This window comes from Platichthys flesus, chromosome 8, assembly GCF_949316205.1.
Source record: "Platichthys flesus chromosome 8, fPlaFle2.1, whole genome shotgun sequence".
Lineage (NCBI taxonomy): Eukaryota > Metazoa > Chordata > Actinopteri > Pleuronectiformes > Pleuronectidae > Platichthys > Platichthys flesus.
Genome location: NC_084952.1, coordinates 2,950,038 through 2,963,103, shown reverse-complemented (window position 1 = coordinate 2,963,103; position 13,066 = coordinate 2,950,038).

The following is a 13,066-nucleotide window of genomic DNA, read 5'->3' as shown; positions in this document are numbered from 1 at the left end:
GTGTGACCTATATTCTCTAACGCTCCCTGCTGTCGGTTCCCTGGCGTCGGGATGCAGGTGAAAGACCCATCGTGTGGCAGGTCCGGAGTCTCTTCAGACACGAGGAGTGAACGTGTTCCTCTGAGTTTTGACTTCTAACAGACACTATAGGCCGGGACAGGTTTGGAATGAATGGATATGTGAGAGATACTTCCCCTTATATTCCTTAAATCCTGTAAAACCCACTGGAGACAAGAAAAACTGAAGAAAACATGAACTCTCAGTCTCCTTTAGGATTTAAACCAGAAAAGAACAGAACCCAAGGAAACACAGGGAGTTTAGTTCAGTTCATGTTTTCCCCTGTGAAGATGCACAGACTGGAATTTCAATCGCGGCCGAGGACATTTTCTTCCTCTAGTCATTGTCCATTGCATTGACCCGTGTCTCATTAATTCTCAGTCGCTCACCGTTGGTTTGCCCTCCGTGCGAGCCGAGCAGTAAATTGCTGCAGGGGCGTTGATGTGCAGGAAGAGCCGGCTGCCTTAATGGGGGACGTGAGTGGGTGGTCTGCTCTCCGAGGGGCCTCAGCAGACCCTCACCTCACTTCACTTCGGCTGAGTCACTCTTTGCTGTTTGTTTGTTTCCTTTTTTGTGCACGGTTCTGGAACATGTTTTTATCAAAATTGGCTTTTACAATCTTATCCAAGCCTTTCTTATCCTGAGGAGAGAAAGTGCTCAAGAGGATAAATGATCTACTGAAAGGTTATGTTTTCACTCGTCTGGTGGATTTGTTGGTTGGCTGTTTGGTTGAATCAGTTGTTTGTTTGTTGTTTGATTTATTGATAAGTTGGTTGGTTGTTTGATGGTTTATTGATTTGTTGGTCGGTTGAATCGGTTGTTTTTTGGTTGATTGTTTGGTTAATAAGTTGGTTGGTTGAATCAGTTGTTTGTTGGTTGGTTGGTTGATAAGTTGGCTGGTTGAATCGGTTGTTTGTTGGTTGGTTGGTTGATTGGTTGATAAGATGGTTGGTTGAATCAGTTGTTTGTTGGTTGGTTGGTTGATTGGTTGATAAGATGGTTGGTTGAATCAGTTGTTTGTTGGTTGGTTGGTTGGTTGGTTGAGAAGTTGGTTGGTTGAATCGGTTGTTTGTTGGTTGGTTGGTTGATTGGTTGATAAGATGGTTGGTTGAATCAGTTGTTTGTTGGTTGGTTGGTTGATTGGTTGATAAGATGGTTGGTTGAATCGGTTGTTTTTTGGTTGATTGTTTGGTTAATAAGTTGGTTGGTTGAATCAGTTGTTTGTTGGTTGGTTGGTTGATTGGGTGATAAGATGGTTGGTTGAATCAGTTGTTTGTTGGTTGGTTGGTTGATTGGTTTATAAGATGGTTGGTTGAATCGGTTGTTTGTTGGTTGGTTGGTTGATTGGTTTATAAGATGGTTTGTTGAATCAGTTGTTTGTTGTTTGGTTGGTTGATAAGTTGGTTGGTTGAATCAGTTGTTTGTTGGATGGTTGGTTGATTGGTTGATAAGATGGTTGGTTGAATCAGTTGTTTGTTGGATGGTTGGTTGATTGGTTGATAAGATGGTTGGTTGAATCGGTTGTTTGTTGGTTGGTTGGTTGATTGGTTGATAAGATGGTTGGTTGAATCAGTTGTTTGTTGGTTGGTTGGTTGATTGGTTGATAAGATGGTTGGTTGAATCGGTTGTTTGTTGGCTTGTTCGGTTATCAGCAGGGTTATTCAAGAACTACCAAAAGGATTGGGATGCGTTATGGGCATAGATCTGAACACAGTTATGTATCTAGATTTCGACAAATTCATGTAACATCTCATTAAGGTGACCAATCGGTGTGAGTGTTTGCAATTTGATTGGATTTAAAGTTGGACTGTTGGGCCTTGAAGGTGTGTGCTCTGTTGAATGCCATTCCAGTAATTCATCATGTTGAATTATGACGCCCTGCATAATGTGGACAACATATTCTACGATAGAGCAAGGTTGTTTATCGATGTCCTCCAAGATAACCCACAGGACTTTTCCCAAAATCAAACTCATATGAGCATTTTCTGATCTGCTCGCCCTCAAGAAAAAGTCCATCCTGATTAAATATTTAATACGGTCAACAGATCCTGTAAGAAACCCCAAAACCAACAGACACCCCCCCAAACCACCGTCCAAACAGTCCAAATTCTACATCCTGTCTGTGCAAAGACCAAATTCCTTCAAATCTGAGTCCTTCAAGGTTATTCGGTCAAAAAAACACCCACCCTGGGACTTGTTTGATTCTGAAAAAGAAAGAAATCAAAAGTCAAGCAGCAGCCGATAGCTCGGTGGTGATTTACAGGTGGATGTGGGGTTAGTTCAAAATAAGCCTCAGTGTCCACATTTGATTGTAAATCAGGGGACATGTCACCCAGAGCCTCAGTGTGGCTCACTGAAGTGTTTTGGGACAGAAGTCGGCCTCTGCAGCAGCAGAGGAATAAGATCTATGTTGGTCTGGAAACACCAACACACGTCCGCGTGTGCAGGATCGTTTTATTACGTCTTTTGGGTCTTTTTTTCTTTATTGGAGTTCTGACACTAAGAAAAACACAGGATACCACCAGAGGCTTTAAAACGACTCGAGTAGCGTTAGGTAACAACCTTGAGGGTTGAGGGTAGAGGAGCCTCAGCGGTTATAGGGTGAAAGATTGGCTGCTGGGAGGAGACGGGGCAGGAGCTGTGGTCTCCAGCGTCTAAGTGACACACTTTGAAAACCGTCCACTGCAAATTCCAGCCACCTATATTTCAGACAGTTCGGACTTAAAGTTGTTTTATTAAATACTCTCACACATTGAGTTATACTGCAAACTGCAAACGAATGAAACAAACCCATTTCAACTGATTTAATATCAACGTCTCTTTAAAAAACACTGTTGCTAACTTGTTAATATGTCTTTTAGTGTGCGAGGGAGTGATTACACCTCAATTTCCAAATCTTAGCCTCGTCTGGTTTCAAATCTGCTGCGTGTGTGTGTGACTGTCCTATTCCTCTGAGGTCACACCGTCCTTCCACTTTGTCCAGTGCTTATTATGCTGCGTTATTATATCTCATGCTGCGTCTGCGTCTGCAGCAGAAACAACCGAGACCAAACAGTTGTTTGCTATGTTTGGCAAATAAGTTGTTTCTCGTTTTTAAAATTAGATCACCGCTCAGTTCCCCATGTTTCACTTTACACGGTGTCGCCCCACGTAGATCTGCTAAACATTGTTTACATGCACTGATGAAAATAGCAACAGCTCTTTTGGGCGCAACGTGCAATTATACGGAGATGTCGCTGGACGTGCTGGTTGTTTACTGCACAGCTACAACAAACACGGGGTTTAGAAGAAAGCTTTCCACCGAACCAGTCAGAGTCGTGTTTGCTTAAGCTCTCGAGTTAAAAAGCTGCTGTAGAGAGAAACTAATCGCTGGTGATTTGCACCGTGAAGTCAGCACATCACATCCACTCATTTCACTGGACAGTCATCTGTACATAGCTGTTAAAATAGGTGTTGTGTTGCCTCTGTATTACAGTAATTTGTACCTGTGAGGTGAAGCCATTTCTCTTTGCCCCAGTAATTTCAAGCTGACTGAGGAAACATAGATTTTAATATTTAATAACCGATTAAGTTCCTTTGTTCATGGGAGAGACACTGTGTTCATATATTGCATAATATGTAGAATGCCTAGCAAAATGAACACCACTCTATTAAGGAATGAATCCACAGAGTATTATATAAAGTCGTGCAGTGCATTAATTATACTTCTGCTTTGAGTTTCAACAGAACAACAATCAAAACTACTAAACTGAATTAACTTCACGACTTGGGAAAATAAGTTTGTGTTTATTTCTGTTATTCATTCACATAGCACTTTAAAATCCCGGATCAGAGGTCGTTCTCTCGAGTGGGAATCAGTTCCTGCTCGATCAGGACAACGAGCAGATGTTTTCTACATTCTGACATAAAAGCTTGACATCTATTCCAGGAGACACCTCCTCCAAAGCCCCCCGACTTTACATCACGGGCCTAAACAGATGAGAAATGAAGGGCAGGATCTTGCCTTTAGATTCATTTATATGTTAATCTGTCTGTGGACCTCGGTAGGGATTGGAGTGATCCCAGCACACAGGTTGATAATGCATTCAGTCAGACATATTGTGACGAGACTGAACCCATACATCCTCGCCGCGCTGAGGCAATCTGTCACTCTCTGGCGTTTTGGCAGCATGTCGCCGCTCTTGACTTCATAAATGTTACATTTACTTAGAGGACTACCTGTAAAGTATCTGTTGAATATAAAGCAACCGGCCGGCTGAGGTCAACCAGCGTCGTAAACCCAGACGAGTAAGTAGGAACATGCCCGCGTGCGATTGAAAGAACTTTCTTCCCATTCAGCAACTTGCAAAATGTTTAATGGAAAAAATTGTGGGGGGAAAGAAATGAGAAAATGAGAGATTTTTCACCAGCCACTAATGCAAAGGCATGCCGGCTGAAAGACGTGGAAAAAATGGCCCGATGAATGGTCGCTAGTGTCTGAGGGAGGAGAAGAGAAAAAGGCTTTGAATCAGGCTGTTTGCTTTGAAAAGGTTGTTGTAGAAAGGTTCCATCGAGGAACAGGAACAGTCTGACCATGTACAATAAGCTATCTATCTATCTGTCTTTCTCTCTATCTATCCATCTATCCATCTATCCATCTATCTATCTATCTATCTATCTATCTATCTGTCTTTCGGTCTATCTATCTATCTATCTATCTATCTATCTATCTATCTATCTATCTATCTATCTATCTATCAATCTATCTATCTATCTATCTATCTATCTATCTCTCTATCTAACTATCTATCTGTCTTTCGGTCTATCTATCTATCTATCTATCTATCTGTCTGTCTGTCTGTCTGTCTGTCTGTCTGTCTGTCTGTCTGTCTGTCTGTCTGTCTGTCTGTCTGTCTGTCTGTCCGTCCGTCCGTCCGTCCGTCCGTCCGTCCGTCCGTCCGTCCATCCATCCATCCATCCATCTATCTATCTATCCATCCATCCATCTATCTATCTATCTATCTATCTATCTATCTATCTATCTATCTATCTATCTATCTGTCTATCTCATATCCAAAAATACATTCATATAAATTCAAAACCCAGATTCAAAACACAAAGAGTTGTTGCTGCCATAGCAACTAAGATCAAATCAGCTTATTCATTAGTTAACATGTTAATATTCATAAAGTCCATACTTATCTTGTTTTCAGTTTGTTTTATATTATCTTAGCAATGGGTTAAATCAAAACTACAGAATGGCCTGAATGAGTCGAACCCAGAGCCTCCCAGTTGCCCCACAGCAGAGAGGAACTCTCCCATCTCCTGCTGTCGCTCCCTCCAGCTTCTTGGTCATTCACCGACAGCCTCTCCCTGGCTCGCTGCCCTGATTCCTAATGAGGTCAGACTCCTGCTCGGCCGCCTTGATCAGCAACATGTGTGTCCTTACGTGTGTGTGTGTGTGTGTGTGTGTCAGGGATAAAACAAGCAGGACAAAGAGAGGCTCACAGTATGTGTGAATGTGGGTGAGAAAGACAGTGTGTAAAAGACCAAGTGTGATTGGGGGGGGGGGGGCTCTCTCTTGACCTGGAATCGGGTCGGTGCTAATGAGCAGGGAGGTTGCAGCGTGCGGAAGTTCAGGGTCGCCGGGTCAGGCCTCGCTCACATTTAGGGGAGTCCACATTCAGGGCGTCATGCACTGGTTGTGTTGAACAGCAGCTGCTCTCAGGGTTTCGGTGTCAAACACAAAAGCTTGGCTGGTGATGTGCGTGATGGGGGGGGTGAAGGTCTCCGGCGTGAACAGACACCTCAGTTAGCCGCCGCCGCCGACACTGTAGAGACCAATCAGCACCGAGTGTGTCAGGAGTCGATGCTAGCTGCTCTGGGATGCTCTCAGAGGACGATGTGTAGCAGAGAGAACACATGACCCAGAGAATCGTTAAATGTTATTTGCTCTGCAAGGAAACTACTCCTTGTAGTTTCCTTGCAGAGCCAAGGAAACTACAAGGAGTAGTTTCCTTGCCTTGGCTCTGCAAGGAAACTACTCAAGCTAGCTTAAAACCCCACAAAGGCAACGTTAATGTTAGCCAGCTAGCGATTGTTAGCAATAGCAGTTCATAATAACACAATAATAAACAGTAGAAACTAGAACCTTCATGATGTTGATACACTGTGCGGCCATCATGGATTACATAGTCGGGGGTGGTGAGGTTCCTCCCACTTTCCGAGTCGAAATTCTGACTTGAGGGGTTTGATAATTTTGACCCCCGAGGTTTAATGGAATGGAAAAGGACACTTCGTTCGGACACGGGGATCGAACCAACAACCTTCTGGTTTAGACGACCCATTTTCGGCTATTTAGTTGTTAAGTGCAAATATTGATCACAGCTTTAACTTTACCAAGTTCTCTCAGTTTGCAGAGACATGCTCACATATTAAATCCCACTCATCATTAGCTGACCACTTTCAGGCTAAAAGGCCCTGTTGTTCTGTGAAAATGGAAATGTTGAAACTGCAACTTTCCTGGTGATCGTCCTCTGCTCACCATGAATTACCACATTCCTAGTAAATAGATTCAATAGCTGTGGAAATATTTTTCACGCTCAGCTTTTGGAAAGACGACGGCCTGGCCCGGCTTGATCCCCAGAGAAATGCTGCGAGTGAGGCTAATCTGGTTTGAGTTGAATTTCAACTGTTGAATGGAAAAAAAAACAATCTCCCTGGCGTTAGCCCGAGTGCTGGCAAAGATTGATTTCCTCTTTTCCTATTGCATTATTGTAGACGAGCGCTAGACGTATACAAATTAATATATATATATATATATATGATTCTTAAAACTGCCACCTTGAATCAGAGCTGTCAGTCTGCAGCCGTGTTGTGGTGCGCGGCCCATGCTGTGACAACTGATGTTCAGTCAGACTGCTGAATAAAATCTGCTATGAAAGTCGAATCAGGTCAAGTCTGTTAAACACTCTTGACAAAACAGATTCAGATGCTGGCAGATGCGAGTCGGGAGCAAACAGATCGCAAAACTGAAGCCAAGAGGCCAGAGTGTGGGCCAGCTTCTTTTCCTCATGCGTTAATGTGCAAATCACCAGTGAACAGCGTCCATCGGTGATATTGTGTGGCCTCCTCGTCCTCTCCATACTTTTCCCCCTTTTGTCTGTGTCAGTGAAACTCTGAGAATGTTTCTTCTTCACTGTTCTCCATCTGTCCCCGGGCCCCGTTACACCCAGGACTTAGATTCGGTCGACCAACGGTGAGTGTGCAGCAGCAGCAGCAGAGTCGTGTCCTGAGATGAACTCTGCAGCAGCCGTGGTGAGGGCGGAGAGGAACAGAGGGAGAAGGGAAAAAGGCACGGGAGGGCAAAACAAAAAAGAGACAAAGAGGGAAACGCATCGGCGAAGGCAGATGTGACAAAGAAGAGTGAGAGGAGAAGGCTAAACGTAGAAAAAGAATTCCACGGTGGCAATAAAACACCAGTGAGGGAGACGGAGCTATAAAAGCAACAGCTTCGGGAAAAACAAGGAGAGCGATGAGAAAAACAGGACAGTGAGTGAACATGTTACAAAAAGAGGATGAAAGCCACGAAAGCAGGGGGACAGGAAAAAAGCAAGAAGCGAAAACAGACGGAGGATGAAGAATGAGAACAGAGAGAGCACGGAATAGGAAGAAAAAAAAACAGGAGGAATGACAGAGCAGGAAAGGGAGATAAATCAAAATGAAGCGATGGAGGTGGGGAGATAAAAAATAGAGTGAAAAACTAAAACGATGGGAGGATAAGAGCGACTGAGAGCAGGTGAGGTTTAATGAACAGAGAGAAAAAGGAAAGAGACGAGAGCCTTTGCCAAAACTGTAAAGTTTCCTCAACTCCCGGCGATAATAGCTCTGCATAATAATCCGATTTAGCAGCTCAGTACCAATAAAACACCCAGGTGGCGCTGAGCGTTCCCAGCCTGATGGGCAGAGGGAAATCTGCTTTTCATCTGCTTCTGTTTCTGCTGCTCCGTCCAGGTGGAGGAGAACCAACGAAGGAAGGGGGAGGTTGTGGGTTCCGGGGGGCGACACTGATCGTTGTTGTCCTGAGTCAAGATTCCTTTAATGGTCCTTTTTAATGGTTTTTGCCCTGTTACACATCTACAGCGTTCGATTCCCAGCTGCTTCTGATGGATTCCACCATCACACGTCTGTCATTCCTGTCGAGGTCGAACCGTGTAACTCCAGAAGGGGCTGAGTGGATGATTACATGCTTCGTGGGTTGGGATAAATCTCTGACCTCTCGGGCTCATGAACCCTTTCCCCTCTTCTCCAAGCTGGATCGTCTTCACACTGTAAACAAAGACATTTTTTTTGTGTCCTCCATAAAGCTGACATTGTGTAGATACAAGGTTTGCATGTGAGAGTGGCTGATGGAGAGAGAGAGAGAGAGAGCAGGGAGCCATGAAATACCAAACTCTCTGATTTACAGGCAGCTGCTGTTTTTTTCCTTAAACCCGAATATCTGGGTCCGTGCAGCTACAGGCCTTTCATTGTATTAAGCCCTGGTCCATTTATTATCCTTGGCTTCAGCTGTAATGATTAATGATGCGTAGAATGACGGTGCACTATGGTCAACTCACCCACACTCACAGGACCGGTGGTGCTTCGGTGTCTTGTCTCCCCCAGGGACAGACGTCCTGGCTGCAGATTGTCACCGGGAGTTTTAATTAACCCCGCTCAGCGTTTAGTGAAAGTGGAACACCTGTGTGCACGCCGGGCCGCGGTGTCGAGCTTCAAAGACGACGGCAGGTTTTCCACAGAGAGTCGATGAAAGCTTTTCATCCACGCTCCTTGATGAGAGACTGTAGGGATTATGTAAACAGGCTACAAAGAGGAGGACAGGACGTATAATCTCTCCTGCTCCGGCTTTGTTGGCCATGAGTCGCTGCATTGTTGTCGAGCATCAACTGCTTTGAAAGCCGTCTTCTTTTTAAGCACAAAGCTTTTCCACAAATTTTGATTCAACTTTTGATGTTGATGCTGCACGGCAACAGATAGCAGGATCTAATTCTGAATGTAAAAAAAAAAAAAATCTTCTTAATTCCTTCTTTTGTCGAGTTTGCTTTCACCGAAGAGCTTTTGATGGATGTCGGAGCTCTGAGGGAAAACAGATGAGCACAAGCAGGTCTTCTGAGCCAGGTTTTAAACCCTAAGTTGCTCAGAAGCCAATGAATAAACTCCTTCCCCACCTGCTGCACCTCACTGACACAGACCTGGACAAGAATGGCCTTGTTCAGCTCCGGGTTTGAACAGTTGCCAGTGACGGGTATAAAACTCGCTTGTCACAACAACATCTGAAACCGTCTTCCTGCGTGTTGGCACAACGTGAATCCAGCGGTTTATAGGAGCCATAACTCAGATTGATTCTGCCCCGTAGCACAAAGTGATCCTCATGTATCTGCAGGGGATTGATGGGGTTCGAGATCAATATCAGAGGCTGAATACTTCAGGGGAATTGGAGAGTTCTGGCTTTTAGGCTCACGCTCCGTTGTTGTCAATAAAACTAAAGTTTCAAAAGTATCCGTGGTTCTGTGAATAATGATCTGATATCGATAATAAGATGAAGTGGAGGTAAACAAACTTGTAAAATCTCTCAGTTGAGGTACCGAGCGTTACATGGATATCATCAGCCAGTCAATAGAAGATGTGTTAGATGTTAAACTCTATTTTAATCACACATGGTTTCTATATGTGAAAAAAAGTTACTGATCGATTTCATTATCATCTTTATTCTGTCCTGGCTGTGATGAGATTCTCACAAAGAGAAACTAAACACTGTAAGAAGCGCAGAACAAAATCCTTGTTGCAGAATCGTTGAAATATCCGGTCATTGCATGTTACAACCCTAAAGGTCCCCTTGTGAACTACCTGTACTCTCACCTGTCCAGTAAAGGTGAAACTACCAACAACCAAAATGGAATCAGATGATTGTCTAGTTCTAAAGAGGAAGTGGTGAAATAAGGTGAATGGTTATTGGTCATAAAAAATAGTTGAAGAACGTTTTAAAACAAAATCCTGTATCCGCCCTTGAATGTAATCTGTTCTTTCAAGGCCCAGGATGGTTTTGTAGTTTTTGTGATTTTTTTCAATCTGACCTTTTCGTTTTGAAAGTATTTCCTGACACTGATATTTCACATCCTGGTATTTGTAGATCAACAGTAGGTCTGTTTCCAGAATTACATCTGTTAACGAACCTGTTTCTAACAAAACTCTGTTGTATGAGCTTCACAAAAGGACTCAAAACAAAACACTTATTATGAAGTAATATTGTTTTTCCTTTAAATACAACTGTGATCTTTGCACTAAGGCGAAAAAACAGGTCAGCAAACACTTGAAATATTAATGAAACATCTGCATCTGTTGAATTATTTGAGACCCTCAGAAATCCTGTGTAACTCTAATAACAGCTGAGGCTCGATGCACAATTTCTCTACAAGGTCATTGGACGTTCAAATACAGCATGTATATCCATTCAACGATTAAATTGCAGTCGTTTCCTTTTCTGAATTGTCGTGTAATTGCTCTGAGTTTGGAGACAAAAAGGAAACATTCACCTTTTTCCATTTCCCAGTTCGAACCTGGCTCCTTCACTGGCAGCACATAATTTGAAACCCGGTATGATGAAGGGCTCTGCATGGCTGCACTTGTGTCATTATAAAAATGGATGGACAGATTTAAATACCCCTTTGTAGACTTTCTGCATGAGGCTGCCACTTGGCTGCCTGCTCACAGAATCACTGCTGGCACTGATCTGCAGAGGTTGACTATTTATGCTTGTGCGGATGCCAGATTTCCCGGAACAGCAATTAACATTTGAAGAATAAAAATGCTCTGACAAGATGTTCTCTTAAACAGTCTCACTCATGCACACTGGGGAGAATGGGTCGATTTTGCAAATGTATATACAAATATTTTTGCGCAGAGATTTGTTTCAAAAGCAATTGGATGAGTTCATTCTCAAGAAAAAAAAATGCATTAAAACCCCTGAAGATAATTCTGTGGAGCACTGATGTGTTCTTTTTATGAATATTAAACCTTTGTGCAGTGTGGATTTTTTAAAGATGAATCCACAAATAATAGAATAACAATCAATTATAGAAAAATGACTTCATACAGAGTTTAAAATGTATTTTTCAAGGTATCCTGCATCCTATGAGGAAAGGATGTTATTATGAAGTCAGAAAATTACATTACATAGTGTAGTAAGCCATTCAATTTGGCAACCAATAAGATTAGAGACACATTTGACAGCTTATTTAGATCAACCAATCACTCATCGTTATAAAATGTAATTATTACACATTTAGAAAGTTGGCCCTCTGATGCTTCACATTGACTTTGTGCTCATTCCTTCATTCAAAGAGTTGTTTTTTGAGAACATTACGATCTGTAAGGTCTCACGCTGCAGTTGTAGAAATCACAGGCCGATAAAAACTGTGTCGGTGTCTCGTCACACCAGCTGCACCGGGATCAGCTAAACACAGTGAGGGTGATCACAGAGACCGTAGGAAACAGGACACAGGGAAGCGCAGCGCTGCCAAACTGCAGAGAGATGTTTCCAGTGTTTGCATTCTTGTGAAGTGCTTCTTCCCAGCTCAGGCTGGGAAAGTGTTCCACACGGGGACACAGGAATCAACACACGTTTTCTGATTTGATAATTACTCTGCTCCATCGCGGAGACATGTGGGAACAGGTTTTCAATACAACGGCTGATTTTAGCTCCTGCTCTCTTAAAGGAAAGAAACAATCTGCTGAAGTGAACGTGTGGAGTAAAACCCTGAACGCACAAGGGAACAGAAACGTTTGGGTCTCAACCGTCGCCGTGTTGTGTTTGTTGCATGGGAGCTTGTTAGCACCGTATCCAAAACAAGGGGCCTGGCTGGAGAAGAACCAGATGTGGCCACTGGCAGCTGGTTCCCTGAGCAGCTTCTCCAAAGCTTGGACAGTGCATAGGACATGACATCAGTACCAGATGGTCGAGCCATTAACACCCACCCTCTCAAAAACATGGAGACAGGACTGAGCTGAGGGTCCAAATGTCTGAATCCCACTTCAGCTGTTCTGTGGCACATTATTCACAAAACGCTGGGTGGTGACGATCGAGCTGAATTATTTACTGTAACAACATCATCCAACCCTCACTCTCGGGGCCAAGAGCGAATGATCTGATATATTTTGCACGGATATTTTCCTCTTCGTTTATAAAATGAATCTCAATCCACCAGATCTTTGTTTTACAAAATATCTCCGTCCAGACAAGAACACGAAAACAACTACAAACGCTTAAACAAAGATACTTGGCCAGTAGGGGGCGATACAGTCTACAACGATGACCTGTGAAATACCAGAGAGGAAGGCTGTGGTCCATAGTAGTGGCTGCGATGCCCAGTTTAGCTGTAAACTTTTAATTAGAACAATCAGTGCAAACCAAATGAAGAAATCTGTATAAAGCTGCCATTGTTGTTGTTTTTTTGGTTCGTGTCCCAAATGCTCCTTTTTACGTACTAAGATAGAAATGGGTTTTTGAAAAGCCTCACATTGCGCTTGCAAGAATCTTAGTTTTTAGTAAAACTCTGTTCCTGCGTAGACAAGAGGAACGAGCACAGGAGTTTATTTTGCGAAATATTCTTATTAGTGTGGACGTCTGAAGTTCCATAAAGCTTTTCATAGATTCTGAACTGAAATTGGCTTTTGAGGACGTACGATTCCGAGGAACGAGCTTCTAGTGCCATCCATCATGGCTGCTGTTTAATCTGGGATCGCAGGGGGCTGGAGCCAGTCCCAGCTGACTTTGACCGAGAACCTATTATTACGTTAAGTGTAATTTTGAAAGATTGCAAAAGCATTTGTATCAAACTTAATCGAACCCTCTCCGTGCTTGATCTCCTGCAGCTCCTGTTGAACTGTGATGAACTGAGTGAACTGGGGGGACGGAGGGGGTGGGGGGTGGGGGGGGTGCACTGGCACGCTCGCCTGCTCCACTCCAGCCTGT